The sequence below is a fragment of the Bos indicus x Bos taurus genome, chromosome 29, assembly GCF_003369695.1.
Source record: "Bos indicus x Bos taurus breed Angus x Brahman F1 hybrid chromosome 29, Bos_hybrid_MaternalHap_v2.0, whole genome shotgun sequence".
Lineage (NCBI taxonomy): Eukaryota > Metazoa > Chordata > Mammalia > Artiodactyla > Bovidae > Bos > Bos indicus x Bos taurus.
In genome coordinates this window covers 11,917,995-11,934,418 of record NC_040104.1, presented here as the reverse complement: position 1 = coordinate 11,934,418, position 16,424 = coordinate 11,917,995, and positions in this window count along the sequence as shown.

Sequence of the window (16,424 nt, the reverse complement as noted above, 5' to 3'; positions counted from 1 at the left end):
TCTCTTCCTTGAAGCTTGGTTGGAAAATAAAACTGATCTGTATGGACATCTAAGAAGATGGAGAACCTTGACTACTTGGAGAAAAAAACTGCTAAGAATACCATGAAAATGGATACTAAGGGCCATGCTTGACATTTCTGGTTTCATGTCATCTTCTTAGCCACTTCATGAGATATGCATTGCTGTCTTCATTGGAGAGGAAATTGCTAGGAGGATAAGATGTCAAATGGCAAAGTGAAGACTTCAGGGACAGCCCAGGGACGTACAGCTGGCTTTAGGTAGTGCATCTAATGGCAGATATCAGGTGCAGTCTATGATGCCAGTCTGCATCAAAGATTTAGGGCAGAGTAGTACTTCAATTGTATGGTTTCAGTATTGGAAGAAATGTCATATGCATCCACAAGATATTTTATATCATCCAAAAAATGTACAAGGAAATAGTGTGTTCTGAGTTCTGGGTTAAAGGCTTCAAAGTCAAAGTTGATCAAGACAAAAGTATTCTTTATCTTAAGATAGCTAGCAGTCTAGTTCTCCCAAACTCATGGCCCGAGGAGGCCCTGGGCAGCACAGAACCCTCCCAGCACAGCACTGGGAGCAGCCTTTCCTATACTTCAACCATGCTGGAAAGCAGGACAGTTGGCCATGTTTTCAAGAGAAGTCAGAAGTTTGGATATTTATGTACACTATACTGATTTTAATATTAGAAACTAAATTTAAAAAAAAAAACAGTGGGAATGAAATCTCCACAGCAATGTGTTGGAATCAGCCTTCAGTCTCTGCAGGTTTTTATTTCTCGCCTACAGTTGGTGGTGCAGTGGGGACAGAGAGGAATTTAATTAGTGTTGGTTGATTTACAAAGAGACTGAATGCATACTGAACATGTGTGTTTCATTTCTATTTATAAAGAAATATCACTGGGGACATACAAACCAACGAATTTAACTGCTGAAGATAAATGGATATATTTCTGATATAATTTCCTCATAGGGTCTATGCTGTGAAAAATTTTGTCTGCCAAATCAAATATAAAAAAAAAACCAATTTTGAAATGTCTTCCCAATCAAAGAAGACAAAACAACTGTGGCAGCCAAGTAAAGACAATCGTGTATAACAACTCATCCAGGACTCCCAGGGCCTATTACTGCATGATATCTATCAATGCCAGTACCCTGAATACAACAGGAGCCTCTCCTAGTCACCAGATGTGTATAGATGGGGCACTGTGTCTTAACACTCATTTTTGCACATTATTTAAATTCAGTTCTGGTGGTTAAATCCCAAAAGGGGAATATGATGTCACTGACAAATGACACACATATATGCCCTTTGAACTATGGTGTTGGAGAACACTCTTGAGAGTCCCTTGGACTGCAAGGAGACCAAACCAGTCCATCCTAAACAAATCATTCCTGAATATTCACTGGAAAAACTGATGCTGAAGTTCAAGCTCCAATTATTTGCCCACCTGATGGGAAGAATTCACTCATTGGAAAAGACCCTGATATTAGGAAAGATTGAAGGTAGGAAGAGAAGGGGAAGACAGGATGAGATGGTTGGATGGCATCACCAAGTCGATGGACATGAACTTGAGTAAGCTCCAGGAGTTGGTGATGGATAGGGAAGCCTGGCATGCTGCAGTCCATGGCGTTGCAAAGAGACCGACACGACTGAAGGACTGAACTGAACTGAACAAATTGAGAACAAAGACTGATAAATCTAATTGCATCAAGTTGGTGACTAGCCGCCCATAACAACACATTGCTTAAGTGGCTTTAAAATTCAGAATTATGACTACATTCAGAGTGGAATATCTTCTAAGGAAAAACAAAAATGCTTCCCATCCAAAACAAAACCAAAGAAAATCAAAAGAAATACAGGAAAGAAATCTGAAACTATATTCAACAACTTATTGTTCCTCATATTGCTTTTGTTATTGTGACAGAATCATATATATGTTAACAGGTAAAAGCAACACAGTAATTAAAACTAATATTCTGAAGTAAGCCTTTCAGTGGCTAGAAAAAGAAGTTGACTCATAACATAAAGAACGTTAATTAAAACCCTGCTGTCTTAAACCTTGAACTGAAAGCATAAGTTTGTACCAACAAATTATATTCATTTTTATTTTATTTTTTATGGAAAATGTGTCCTTCCTACTCTGACCAATGTAAAGCCAACAAGCAATGACAACTTGATAGCAGTGACTATTCTGAGGTCTAACATCTAGCTTCTAAATATATTTCCCATCAGACGATGCATGGATTCTTAAAGAGATGGCTGATTTAAGGACTTGGTAAAGAAATGCACAAAATAATCTTGGGAACCATGAAGGATTAGAAAGCTAAGGGACTTCAAAGACTAATGGGGACTGGACGGAAAGTTTAGGTCTCCAAATGGAAAGGCCAAACATCTACCAGTTTGTTGGGCAGAATGATGTTTCTGCTTCTCAACACACTGTTTATGTTTCTCATAGCTTTCCTGCCAAGAAGCAAACGCCTTCTGATTTCATGGCTTCAGTCACCATCTATAGTGGTTTTAAAGGCTAAGATAAAGAAATCTGTCACTGCTTTCACCTTTTCTCCTTCTATTTACCATGAAGGATGGGGTTGGATCCCATGATCTTAGTTTTTTAATATTTAATTTTAAGCTGGCCAAATGTGTACAAATGTTAACAGGCAACATCCAATTTGTCAGTGTGATAGTTGCTAGGGCACCAACTCACCATTCTGAGCACTGAGAAAAGAAAATAATCATCAATATTTATGCTATTTTTGTTTCTATTAAGCATAGGTTATGTAACTAAAAACAGTTCCAGGAAAACAAGCTAGACTGTCCCTTCTGGGGGTGATGAGAGAGTGATGGGGAGCAACTGTAATACAGATGAAGCCTCACTCACTGGCCTGCAGCTCACCTCCTGCTGTGGAAGTCTGGTTCCTAATAGACCAAGGACTGGTACTGGTCCTGACCCACTGTGCAGGTATTGTGAACTCCTACTCTAAATCCAATAGTGCAACATTCTGTAAGACAAACCACCCTGCTTCCGCCCAGTTTCTGAACAAATGAATGGCATTAAAATTGTAAGAGGAACAGTTATTTCATCTTAAAGGAGAACAACCAAGTGCAACATATGACTACATTCTTTCAACTGTGAAAAGACATCTGCTTTTTGAGATTCAGGAAAATTTGCAAATGGACTGGATATTAAATGTTAATTTTATTGGAAACAAAGATCTTTTTCTTAACATCCCATTATTTTACCCCAAATACTCATTATGTACATTTTGTAAATTGTTCATCTCATCCCAAAAATACTTCAGGAAAAATGAATAAGAAGTAAAGGAGAAAATGAAATGAGTGTCTTTCTTGATTTAAAAACAGATCTGCATAGCTGCTATGGATTGAATTGTGTCCACCCTTGACTCCCAATGTGATGGTATTAGGAAGTAGGGCGTTTGGGAGGTACCCAGGTTGACATGGTGTTTTGATGGTGGTACCTCATGATGGGATTAGCCTCTCCCTCTTTTTCTCTGTCATTCTCCCTCTTCCTCCTTCCCTTCAACCACCGCATGTGAGAACATAGCAAAAAGAGAAAGACTGATGCAAGTCAAAAATGTCTTCACCAGGAAATCAATTGGGCATCACCTTGATGTTGCATAGTCTCCAGTCTATGACAACCTATGGGACTAAGAGGTTAGTTTTGTAGTTATTGATGCCAAATGATAAAATATAGGGTTTATGATACTCTTTTTTATTATATTTGTTATGTTTGAAACCATTTTGTAATAAGAAGTTTATAGAAAGTCCATTTTGAAATTTCTGTCTTAGAGAAACTCTGAGGAACCCACGATAGCAGATTCAGACAGGTCCCCAATGAATGAGTGGTTGGAGGACAACATGCTCCTTATTCCAACTCATCTCTTGTCATCTTAAAACTGTCCCCCACACCTGACAACCTTACCTCCCCCCACCATCTGCATCTCCATTACCCTGCTAAGCTGAGTCATCTAGCTGGAGATGTTAAGGATTCAGGACAGGGTCTGGAAGCAGAATAAATGTGGACGTTTTTAGAAAGAATGAACTGTACAGATCCCTCCTTGGTTTTCCCTTCTTTAGTGCCATCTGCATGTGAGGGATTGGGCCTGGGTAGAGAGGAAGCCACAAGTGGGACTGCATGGATATTTGCAAGAGAAGGGAGGAGGAATTCAGAACCCAGGAACCAGGAGGTGAGCAGCTTGCACAGGACCCAGGAGGGAAGGAAGAAGCATTGGAAAAAGAATAGCACCTACCTGAGGGCCAGACCTACCTGAGTCTTCCAGTTAAATTTGGAGATCACGTTCTTTGTGTTGGAATTCCTGCTCCAGATGTGGAGGGGAGAGAGCTGTACTCACTCCTACTGAGTCACAGGGAGAGGTACAGCCTCCCCCAGAGCCCTTTGATTCCACTCTAACTGTGGGTATTATCCCAAGCCAGAGAGCAAATGGCAGGTCATCCAAAAGGTGACCTACTTTAATGGTATTTAAAATACTACAAAATTTGTCTAAGAGTCCTGGCATATCTAGTTCTCTGAGTTTTTTAGCAGAGATGATTCATCAGCCTAATTTGGATTTTGCTGAGGAATCTACAAATTTCTTCATGGGTAACATCTGACTTTTAAGTACCTGATCTCATCCCACAGACCCAAATGATAGTAAGTTCCAGCGGGCAAGGCTTCTAAGGTCCTCGGTGTCCCAACAGCTCTGTGCCAAGTGGTCTACCACTCGCAGTTCTGATCCCAGGACCCATGAACATCACCAGACAGTTACAGCCTCCTGCCCACCAGAGCATCCTCAGCAACACCCACCTCTGAGCCACTTGTCCACTGATTGGCACTGAGCTTCAGTCTGGAACAAGTGTTCTGGAGCAAGTCCAGTATCCGTCATCCAAGAGGTGGGAAACTGAACCATGGGGTGTATTACTCACTCTAAAGCTGCTGGTAAGTTAGTGAATACTTGGAACCCAGGAAATCTGGTTCTCAGACTAGGAGACTTCCAGGAAGGGAAAGATGAGAGAAAGCTCAATTGCATCCACTGCTGGGCAGCTCTCAGATATCTGCAGGCACCAGAGTGTAAATTCCTCTCCCATTGCCCCTCAAGTCTGGTTCTGATTTTATCAGCAGACCTGCCTTCTTGTAGCAGCAGGAAAGCAATACTGCAGGCTCTTTCTTTGGGTTCCAGCACAGTGGGAGAGCCCCAGCTATAGTGACCCCAGGAAGTAGTCCTGTAGGTGGTGACTGACTCACTCCCAACTCAGAATCCAAAGAGGTCCCGCTCCTCATTCACACAACACAGACCTTTGGGTGACTGGATAACATAAACCTGCATTAGGAATGAGAAACATTCTCTTCTCAGCCTTCGGGCAGCTTAGATAAGGGTCTTATGTTTCCTCAGGGAACCCCTGGCTGAGGGAGACTGAGGTCTGAGACTAGCCTGGATGCAGGGGAATGTGTTCCCTCTTTGATGCTCCAAATAGACCTTGGAGATTCAAAAGCCTTGAGAGAATTACAATCACCCTTATATTTTGTAGGGACTTTGGTTTATGAATCTGGCTGGAGAAAAAGGACAGAACTCAGGACAAGGCTGGACATCTCTGGGTCCCAGCTGATTGTGAGTTGAGTTCCAGACACCAGGCTTCACAGTCAGGTGCTGATGTAATTCACAAGCTACCTTTGAGGAAGCAAAAGAGGAAAGAGTTTTTGGACAGAGAGTAGTGTGTTCAAAGGGCCATGTGATTCACATGGGGCAAGATGAAACAAGAGTCATGACTTGTTTCTTTGCTCTATCAGTTCCTTGGCGTTTCTACTCCTGAGAACAAGTACATGGAGATAGTCAGAGGCATTGGTGGTGCCCCTGGCACCTGATGCTCCTGGTGATAACCAGTTTGTGGACACGTCCCTGAGGCCAAAGCATATTCAGCCTCGTGATAGCCCCAGATTCTCCCTTCTTGGGAAGGCTGAAATGCCTCATTGCCACTAACTCACAACTGAAGCATGGAATGAGATCATGGTGGTTGACCTGTAGGCCAAGTTCCAAGCATGGAAGAAAGGTTGGCAGTGGAAGGGTAGCGATTCATTAAACTTAGTTACCTTGGTCCTTAGCATGGGCTACTTCCCACTTCTAGAATGTTTTTCTCCCAAATTTTTGCATGGCCAGGTCCTTCACAATATTTAGCATTATCTCAAATGAATCTCTCTCAGACTTGCTTTCCCTGGCCACTGCACTCTCACAAAAACAGACCCTGATCCAACAAGTGCCTAGACACCCCCTCCATCAAAACAGTAATTATAGTTACCAATGTGGAAAGGTGGAAGAGGGATAAATTGAGAGTTTGAGATTAATATATGTATACTACTTTATTTAACAGATAACAAACAAAGACCTACTGTACAGCACAGGAATTCTGCTCAATAGTCTGTAATATCCTGTATGGGAAAAGAATCTAGGAAAGAATTGATACATGTCTATGTATAAGTGAATTAATTTCTCATACAATTAACATTAATACAATGCTGTAAATCAACTACACTCCTCTATAGATTAGAAGTTGATTGTTTTTAAATGCTTACATGTAGAGACCCATGGAGTTTTTTAGACTCGCAGGATTTCAGATATGATGCTGGATATGGCAGAACGGGTGGAGAAATCTAGACATTTTCTGAGGTTATATTTTCCTGAGCTTTGGTGTCTTTTGCTTTTAGTGTCACCTTAGATTTATCTTTGGAGGATCTAATAAGAGGACTTGGAGACACCAGCTGGGTGTTAGTTGAAAGATGAGAGGGAGGAGCTAGTGTGAGAGTGAAATCCCAGCTCCCTAGCCTTGGGTTGGGGCACGTTTGAGGCACAGCTTACATCCCAAGTTCCCTGTGAAAACAGGCTGTAGCTTCCCTCTCCATGACTTGCATGATATCAAACTCAGACTGGTTTCATCCTTTTTCATGTCCTGCTTCCCCTGAGATTTCACTGGTTTCTCTGGGATAATTATTTTTTAATATAAATTTATTTATCTTAATTGGAAGAATTTTTTAAAAAATATTTCGCTGCACTAGGTCTTCATTGCTGCTCAGGACTTCTCTATTATCAGCAAGGAGGGGATACTCTGTAATTGCAGTGCACTGGCTTTTCAGTCCTGTACTTCTCTTGATGGAAATCACAGGCTCTAGGCACTTGGGCTCAGTAGCTGTGGCCCACCAGCTTAGTTGCCCTGGGGCATTTACAATCTTACCAAACCAGGACTCAACGCATATCTTAAGCACTGGATCAAAAGGGAAAACACTCTGGAAGGAATTTGAAATAAATCACTTTTACATGAAACTTGGCACCATGGCCTGTTTATGAGGAGAAAGATAGAGGATTGTCCCTACTTCAAGAAACCTCCTGAGATCAGGACTGATTGAGGTTCCTCTCCCAAGGGTTCCTATGGGATCTTGGAACTGTCCTGAAATGTGGCTTTGTTCTTGCATGAGTTTCTGAATCCCACACTAGACCACAGCTTCCAGAGGGCAGGGCTGTCACCTGACTCACTTCTAAGTATACATTAGTATATATTGTCTCATTCAGACCCTAATGTCAAGAAAATGCTAACACAAAGATCAGCTATTCTGAGTGTTAGGTTACAGGTTCAACAACGATTGTAATCAAACCCTAAATAACATTGTCTTAAATACAACACAATTTCAATTCTCTTTCATATAATCTTAGTGCAGGTCTCTCCACAGAGATGAGGGCCCACTTCTTTCTTGTCACATCTTCCACGTGCTACTTAGCTCTGGTCTAACATGGCTGTTCCAGGTTCCTGTCATTACATGTGCATTCCAGCTAGTGGGACAGAAAATAATACTTCCATTTGGAAGTGACATATCACCTGTACTCAAATTCCACTGGCTGAAGAATCTTCCACGGTCATGCAAACCTGGGGGAGGTGGGCACACAGAAGGGCAGGGGAAAGTGATCCTACTGAAGAACATTCATGATGAGTAGCAAGGGCCACCAACCTTCATTCATGTCCCTGTAATTTATTCTTCTTTTGTTCTCCCCACACAGCTCTCTGTCTGTTTTGGCCTGCAGATATGGATATAGATGAGGTTATAAGAGAGGAGATGGCCCAGGCTGTACAAATATGGAGAAAACAAGAAAGGAAAGAATGTAAGAAAGTATAAAAATGAGATCTAATCTTACTGCATTATGGTCAGAAAAGATGCTTGGAATGATTTCAATTTTTTTGAATTTACCAAGGCTAGATTTATGGCCCAGGATGTGATCTATCCTGGAGAAGGTTCCATGTGCACTTGAGAAAAAGGTGAAATTCATTGTTTTGGGGTGAAACATCCTATAGATATCAATTCGGTCTTACTGGTCTATTGTATCATTTAAAGTTTGTGTTTGTTTGTTAATTTTCTGTTTAGTTGATCTATTCATAGGTGTGAGTCAGGTATTAAAGTCTCCCACTATTATTGTGTTATTGTTATTTTCTCCTTTCATACTTGTTAGCATTTGTCTTACATATTGTGGTGCTCCTATGTTGGGTACAAATATAATTATAATTGTTATATCTTCTTCTTGGATTGATCCTTTGACCATTATGTAGTGACCTTCTTTGTCTCTTTTCACAGCCTTTGTTTTAAAGTCTATTTTATCTGATATGAGTATTGCTACTCCTGCTTTCTTTTGGTCTCTATTTGCATGGAATATCTTTTTCCAGCCCTTCAGTTTCAGTCTGTATGTGTCCCTTGTTTTGAGGTGGGTCTCTTGTAGACAATATATATAGGGGTCTTGTTTTTGTAGCCATTCAGCCAGCCTTTGTCTTTTGGTTGGGGCATTCAACCCATTTACGTTTAAAGTAATTAATGATAAGTATGATCCCGTTGCCGTTTACTTTATTGTTTTGGGTTTGGGTTTATACACCCTTTTTGTGTTTCCTGTCTAGAAAAGATCCTTTAGCATTTGTTGGAGAGCTGGTTTGGTGTTGCTGAATTCTCTCAGCTTTTGCTTGTCTGTAAAGCTTTTGATTTCTCCTTCATATTTGAATGAGATCCTTGCTGGGTACAGTAATCTGGGCTGTAGGTTATTTTCTTTCATCACTTTAAGTATGTCCTGCCATTCCCTCCTGGCCTGAAGAGTTTCCATTGAAAGATAAGCTGTTTTCCTTATGGGAATCAATCCCCGTTTGTGCTGTTTGATGTTTTTCCCTTGCTGCTTTTAATACTTGTTCTTTGTGTTTGATCTTTGTTAATCTGATTAATATGTGTCTTGGGGTGTTTCACCCTGGGTATATCCTGTTTGGGACTCTCTGGGTTTCTTGGACTTGGGTGATTATTTCCTTCCCCATTTTAGGGAAGTTTTCAACTATTATCTCCTCAAGTATTTTCTCATGGTCTTTCTTTTTGTCTTCTTCTTCTGGGACTCTTATGATTCGAATGTTGGGGCATTTCATACTGTCCTGGATGTCTCTGAGATTGTCCTCATTTCTTTTAATTCGTTTTTCTTTTTTCCTCTCTGATTAATTTATTTCTAGCGTTCTATCTTCTACTTCACTAGTCCTATCTTCTGCCTGCCTCCGTTATTCTATTTGTTGCCTCCAGGGTGTTTTTTTAATCTCATTTATTGCATTATTCATTATATATAGACTCTTTTTTATTTCTTCTAGGTCCTTGTTAAACCTTTCTTTCATCTTCTCAATCCTTGTCTCCAGGTTATTTATCTGTGATTCCATTTTGATTTCAAGATTTTGGATCATTTTCACTATCATTATTTGGAACTCTTTATCAGGTAGATTCTCTATATCTTCCTCTTTTGTTTGGTTTGGTGGGCATTTATCCTGTCCCTTTACCTGCTGCATATTCCTCTGGCTCTTCATCAGGTTTATATTGCTGAGTTTAGGGTGCCCACTTTCACCACTACTATTCAAATAGTTCTGGAAGTTTTGGCCACAGCAATCAGAGCAGAAAAAGAAATAAAAGGAATCCAAACTGGAAAAGAAGAAGTAAAACTCTCACTGTTTGCATATGACATGATCCTCTATATAGAAAACCCTAAAGACCCCACCAGAAAATGACTAGAGCTAATCAATGAATATAGAAAAGTTGCAGGATATAAAATCAACACACAGAAATTCCTTGCATTCTTATACACTAATAATGAGAAAGTAGAAAAATAAATCAAGGAAACAATTCCATTCACCATTGCAACGAAAAGAATAAAATACTTAGGAATATATCTACCTAAAGAAAGTAAAGACGTATATATATATATATATATATAAAACACTGGTGAAAGAAATCAAAGGGGACACTAATAGATGGAGAAACATACCATGTTCATAGATCGGAAGAATCAATATAGTGAAAATGAGTATACTACCCAAAGCAATCTACAGAGTCAATGCAATCCCTATCAAGCTACCAGTGGTATTTTTCACAGAGCTAGAACAAATAATTTCACAATTTGTATGCAAATACAAAAAACCTCGAATAGCCAAAGCAATCTTGAGGAAGAAGAATGGAACTAGAGGAATCAACCTGCCTGACTTCAGGCTCTACTACAAAGCCACAGTCAACAAGACAATATGGTACTGGCACAAAAATAGAAATATAGATCAATGGAACAAAATAGAAAGCCCAGAGATAAATCCACACACCTATGGACACCTTATCTTCTACAAAGGAGGCAAGAATATACAATGGAGAAAAGATAACATCTTATCAACTGGTGCTGGGAAAACTGGTCAACCACTTGTAAAAGAATTAAACTAGAACACTTTCTAACACCATACACAAAAATAAACTCAAAATGGATTAAAGATCTAAATGTAAGACCAGAAACTATAAAACTCCTAAAGGAGAACATAGGCAAAACACTCTCCGACATAAATCACAGCAGGATCCTCTATGACCCACCTCTCAGAATACTGGAAATAAAAGCAAAAATAAACAAATGGGATCTAATTAAAATAAAAATCTTCTGCACAACAAAGGAAACTACAAGCAAGGTGAAAAGACAGCCTTTGGAATGGGAGAAAATAATAGCAAATTAAGCAACTGACAAACAACTAATCTCAAAAATATAAAAGCAACTCCTGCAGCTCAATTCCAGAAAAATAAACGACCCAATCAAAAAATGGGCTAAAGAACTAAATAGACATTTCTCCAAAGAAGCCATACAGATGGCTAACAAACACATGAAAAGATGCTCAACATCACTCAGAGAAATGCAAATCAAAGCCACAATGAGGTACCGTTTCACGCCAGTCAGAATGGCTGTGATCCAAAAGTCTACAAGCAATAAATGCTACAGAGGATGTGGAGAAAAAGGAACCCTCTTACACTGTTGGTGGGAATGCAAACTACTACAGTCACTATGGAGAACAGTGTGGAGGTTCCTTAAAAAAACTGGAAATAGAACTGCCTTATGACCCAGCAATCCCACTGCTGGGCATACACACTGAGGAAACCAGAATTTAAAGAGACACATGTACCCCAATGTTCATCGTAGCACTGTTTATAATAGCCAGGACATGGAAGCAACCTCGATGTCCATCAACAGATGAATGAATAAGAAAGCTGGGGTACATATACACAATGCAGTATTACTCGGCCATTAAAAAGAATACATTTGAATCAGTTCTAATGAGGTGGATGAAACTGGAGCCGATTATACAGAGTGAAGTAAGCCAGAAAGAAAAACAGCAATACAGTATACTAACACATATATATGGAATTTAGAAAGATGGTAATGGTAACCCTGTGTACGAGACAGCAAAAGAGACACAGCTGTATAGAACAGTCCTTTGGACTCTGTGGGAGAAGGAGATGGTGGGATGATTTCGGAGAATGGCATTGAAACATGTATAATATCATATAAGAAATGAATCGCCAGTCTAGGTTCGATGCAGGATACAGGATACTTGTGGCTGATGCATTGGGATGACCCAGAGAGATGGTATTGGGAGGGAGAGGGGAGGGTGGTTCAAGATTGGGAACACATGTACATCCATGGAGGATTCATGTTGATGTATGGCAAAACCAATACAGTATTGTAAAGTAAAACAAAAAAATAATAATAATAATTAATAAATAAATAATAAAAAAGAAAGTATAAAAATGCAAAATCTAAAGGAAAACATGGTTAAAATAATAATTTTGCATTTATACAATTTAGGTATAATGGTTGATGAATCAATTTATAAAATAAAAATTAGAGATATGTAAAATATAAATATATTCCCTAAACCCAACAAAATAATAAGGCTGTATCTTATTAAACACGTAGTAGTGTCAGGATTAAGTTTGAATGCACGTTGCGAAAAACTAAAACAACTATATCTTTATCAAGATAAACTTGATTTTTCTCTCCCACTGGAACAAAGCTGTAGGTGGTCCAGCCAGAGCTTGGGTGCTATCTATCTCCAAGGTTACATGATTGTCCAATACAACTGCAGAAGTTCCAGCCATCAAAACTAAAATCCAGACAACAGTTAGGAAGTAGGTGGGGGAGGGAAGAGTCCCATCTCTCATCTAAATCAGCTCCTTGGAAGCAGTTTTCCAAGATATTCCTCTTACTGATCTGCTTGCATCTCTAAGTCACCTCTTATGAGTAAGAGAACGGGTGGGCAGGAAATGCAGTCCTGTAGCTACTGGGCTCATGGCTATATAACAAGCTATTTTCAGTTTTGAAAGATAAACAGAGAATAGATCATTTTGTAGGTAGCCTGCATCACCTGCCTTAAAGAACAAACCTTTTCTGAATGGATTAGGCTGAACGGCTGGGCACAGTGTCAGAGCCAGGGGGAAGGAACAGCAATGAGAAACAGCTAGATGGACCTGAACTGTGCTCAAGAAAAAAGAGGCAGACTGGTCAGTAGAGATCTTCTAAAGATTGAAGTGAGTATTATACACACCACATGACCCAATTTGGTTTGAAAACTGTTTTTCCAACCCAGGTCCCAAATCTCTCTCAATTCTTCAGCTTCTAAATACCTTGTCTTTGTTACCTCACATTCTGACCTACCTGTCTCATCTTCCTTATTTCTGTTCACATCACTTCTCCATCTAGTCCACCAACATTGCAGGATCCAGTACTGAGGAGTTAGCAACACTTTCTAGAAGTGGGTACAAACACAATGACTATTTCTACTTTAGTATTTGTTTGTCTTTTATCAAGGTCTTCTGAAGGACTGAGATGGCTAGAATTATGGAGAGCTCACGTTTGAGGCCTTTTAAAAAACATAACTTGTTACATTGGTCTCTTGGTGGCGATGCAGTCTCATAGTTGCTCTAAGTCTGAGAGAGCATTTTATCTTGTTTTTTACATGTATTTTTCTTGGGTATAGAATTCTGAGTCAATTATATTTCTCTCAGCATTTTAAGATGTGGTGCCAGTGTCCTCTGGCTAACATTGTTTCATATGCCTAATCTGCTATCTTTCCCATTTTTTGTTCTACTGTGTCTCTTTTTCCTTCTGGTTACATTTCCTTGGTTGGTTGTTTTAAACAATGAATTATCATGCACCTTTGAATAGTTGTCATATTTCTTGTCCTTAAATTAATTGAGCTTCTGTGTTAATGCGTTTAAAGCTTTCATCATATCCGATAATTTTTCAGCCAATAATTATGAAGTTCTGTTCTCTAGTCTCTTTCTTTCACTTCCTGTAGGATCCCATTTACATATATTTTAGTATTCTTAACATTGTTTCAAATCTCTGTGATCCACAATTAATTTTTTCCCAGTCTTTCCATTCCTATTTTCCATGTCTGTATTTAACATACTCAGTATTCTTCAGCTCATGAATATAAGGATTATTGAGGTAGTAAGCATTTTAATGTCCTTCCCTGCTAATGATGTAATGTATATTTTAACTGTATTTTTACTAACTGATTTTTCCTTCATTATGGATATTTTCTTGTTTCTTTATACATCAGAAATGTTTTTCTTTTTAAATTTATGTATGTACCTTAATTAGAGGATAATTTCTTTACAATATTATGATTGACCTAGGACAAATATTTTCGCAATTCATATGGAAATTTTAAATCAGATATTGGATATAGTAAATTTTACCCTTTGGATACTGGATATTTTTTAATTTGTATAAATTACTCCTGGCACTGTTTGCAAACACTGTTAATATCTTAGAAACAGTTTTATTTTTTGAAGGCTTGCTGTTCAGTTGTTTTGTTTTGTTTTGTTTTGTTTTGTTTAGCTGATATGAGACCAGCAATTAGACCAGGTTTACTATCCCCCACTAGTAAGGCAATATTGTCTTCAGGCCCATACTGATGTCATGGGAATTATGAGTAATTTCCATGCTGGTGGGTGGGGAAACCATTAGACTTGGCTAAATTTGAGACTCAAGGATTGTTCTCTATAATGCTGACCAGTACTATCAACTCTCTGCTGAAAATTGAAGGGGTATCACCTGCACACTCCCAGAGTTCTCTGTGTGTAGCTCTCTCCTGTGAACCCTAACTATCTAGAGTCTCAAATCTCTCTTCTTGAGGAGACCGTTTGTCTCTGCCTAGATACCCCTTTCATGTATGTGTTGGAAACTGTTTCTAGAGTTGGGGCAATTGCAGAACTCATCTTGCTTGTTCCCCACCTCAGGAATCCATACTCAGCTGCCTGATTTTTGATGTAAAACTGATCTTTCTTTTATATCTTCTACTTTCAAGTTGTTTGGGACAGGAGGATAAATGTGTCCTTTGCTCCTCTATGGATACCAAAATGGATGTCCCCCTGCAATCAGAATTCACTGAATGCCTTGTGGATTCTAGGCACTGTGCATGGGTGCAAACTTGACCAGGGATATGTGTTGAGGCCTTGGGGAGCCTTGGTTTGCAGGAGAAACATGACAATTACCACTAGCATTTGCTATGGGGTATGTTCAGTTCAGTCGCTCAGTCATGTCCGACTGTTTGCAACCGCATGGACTGCAGCACACCAGGCTTCCCTGTCCTTCACCAACTCCTGGAGCTTGCTCAAACTCATGTTCATCGAGTCGGTGATGCCATCCAGCCTTCTCATCCTCTATCGTCCTCTTCTCCTCCTGCCTTCAATCTTTCTCAGTAATAAGGTCTTTTCTAATGAGTAAGTTCTTCACATCAGTTGGCCAAAGTATTGGAACTTCAGCTTCAGCATCGGTCTGTCCAATGAATAGTCAAGATTGATTTCCTTTAGCACTGACTTGTTGGATCTCCTTGTAGTCCAAGGGACTCTCAAGAGCCTTGACCACATGTATACCTGTGGCAGATTCATTTTGATATTTGGCAAAACTAATACAATTATGTAAAGTTTAAAAATAAAATAAAATTTAAAAAAAATTAAAAAAAAAAAAACAAAAAAAATAAATAAAATGTATACTGATAAAAAAAAAAAAGAGTCTTGACCAACACCACAGTTCAAAACCATCAGTTCTTCATCGCTCACCATTCTTTATGGCCCAACTCTCACATCAATGCATGACAATTGGAAACATCATAGCTTTGATTATACTGAACTTTTTCTGCAAAGTAGTACCTCTGCTTTTAAAAATGCTGCTAGGTTTGTCATAGCTTTTCTTCAAACAAGCAAGCAAGTTTTAATTTCATGGCTTCAGTCATCATCTGCAGTGATTTTGGAGCCCCCCAAAGTAAAGTCTCTCACTGTTTCCATTGTTCCCCCATCTATTTGCCGTGAAGTGATGGGACAAAATGCCATCATCTTCATTTTCTGAATGTGGAGTTTAAGCCAAATGTTTCACTCTCCTCTTTCACTTTCATCAAGTGGCTCTTTAGTTTCACTTCACGTTCTGCCACGTGTCTTCTGCATATCTGTGGTTATTGATATTTCTCCCAGCAACTGTGATTCCAGCTTGTGCTTCAGCCAGTTGGGCATTTCGCATGACTTACTCAGCATATAATTTAAATAAGCAGGGTGTCAATACACAGCCTTTACCTACTCCTATCCCGATTTGGAACCAATATGCTGTTCCAAGTTCAGTTCTAACTGTTGCTTCTTGACCTGCATACAGATTTCTCAGAAGGCAGGTAAGATGGTCTGGTATTCCCATCTCTGTAAGTTTTCCACAGTTTGTTGTGATCCACACAGTCAAAGGCTTTTGCATGGTCAATAAAGCAGAAGTAGGTATATTTCTGGAATTCCCTTGCTTTTTCAAAGATCCAACAGATGATGGCAATTTGATCTGTGGTTCCTCTGCCTTTTCTAAATGCAGCTTGAGCATATGGAATTTCACAGTTCATGTACTGTTGAAGACTTGCTTGGAGAAATTACTTTGGTACCATGTGAGATGAGTGCAACTGTGTGGTAGTTGAACATTCTTTGAAATTGCCTCTCTTTGGGATTGCAATGAAAATGACCTTTCCATTTTTTTTTTTTTAAAGAAAATGACCTTTCCAGTCCT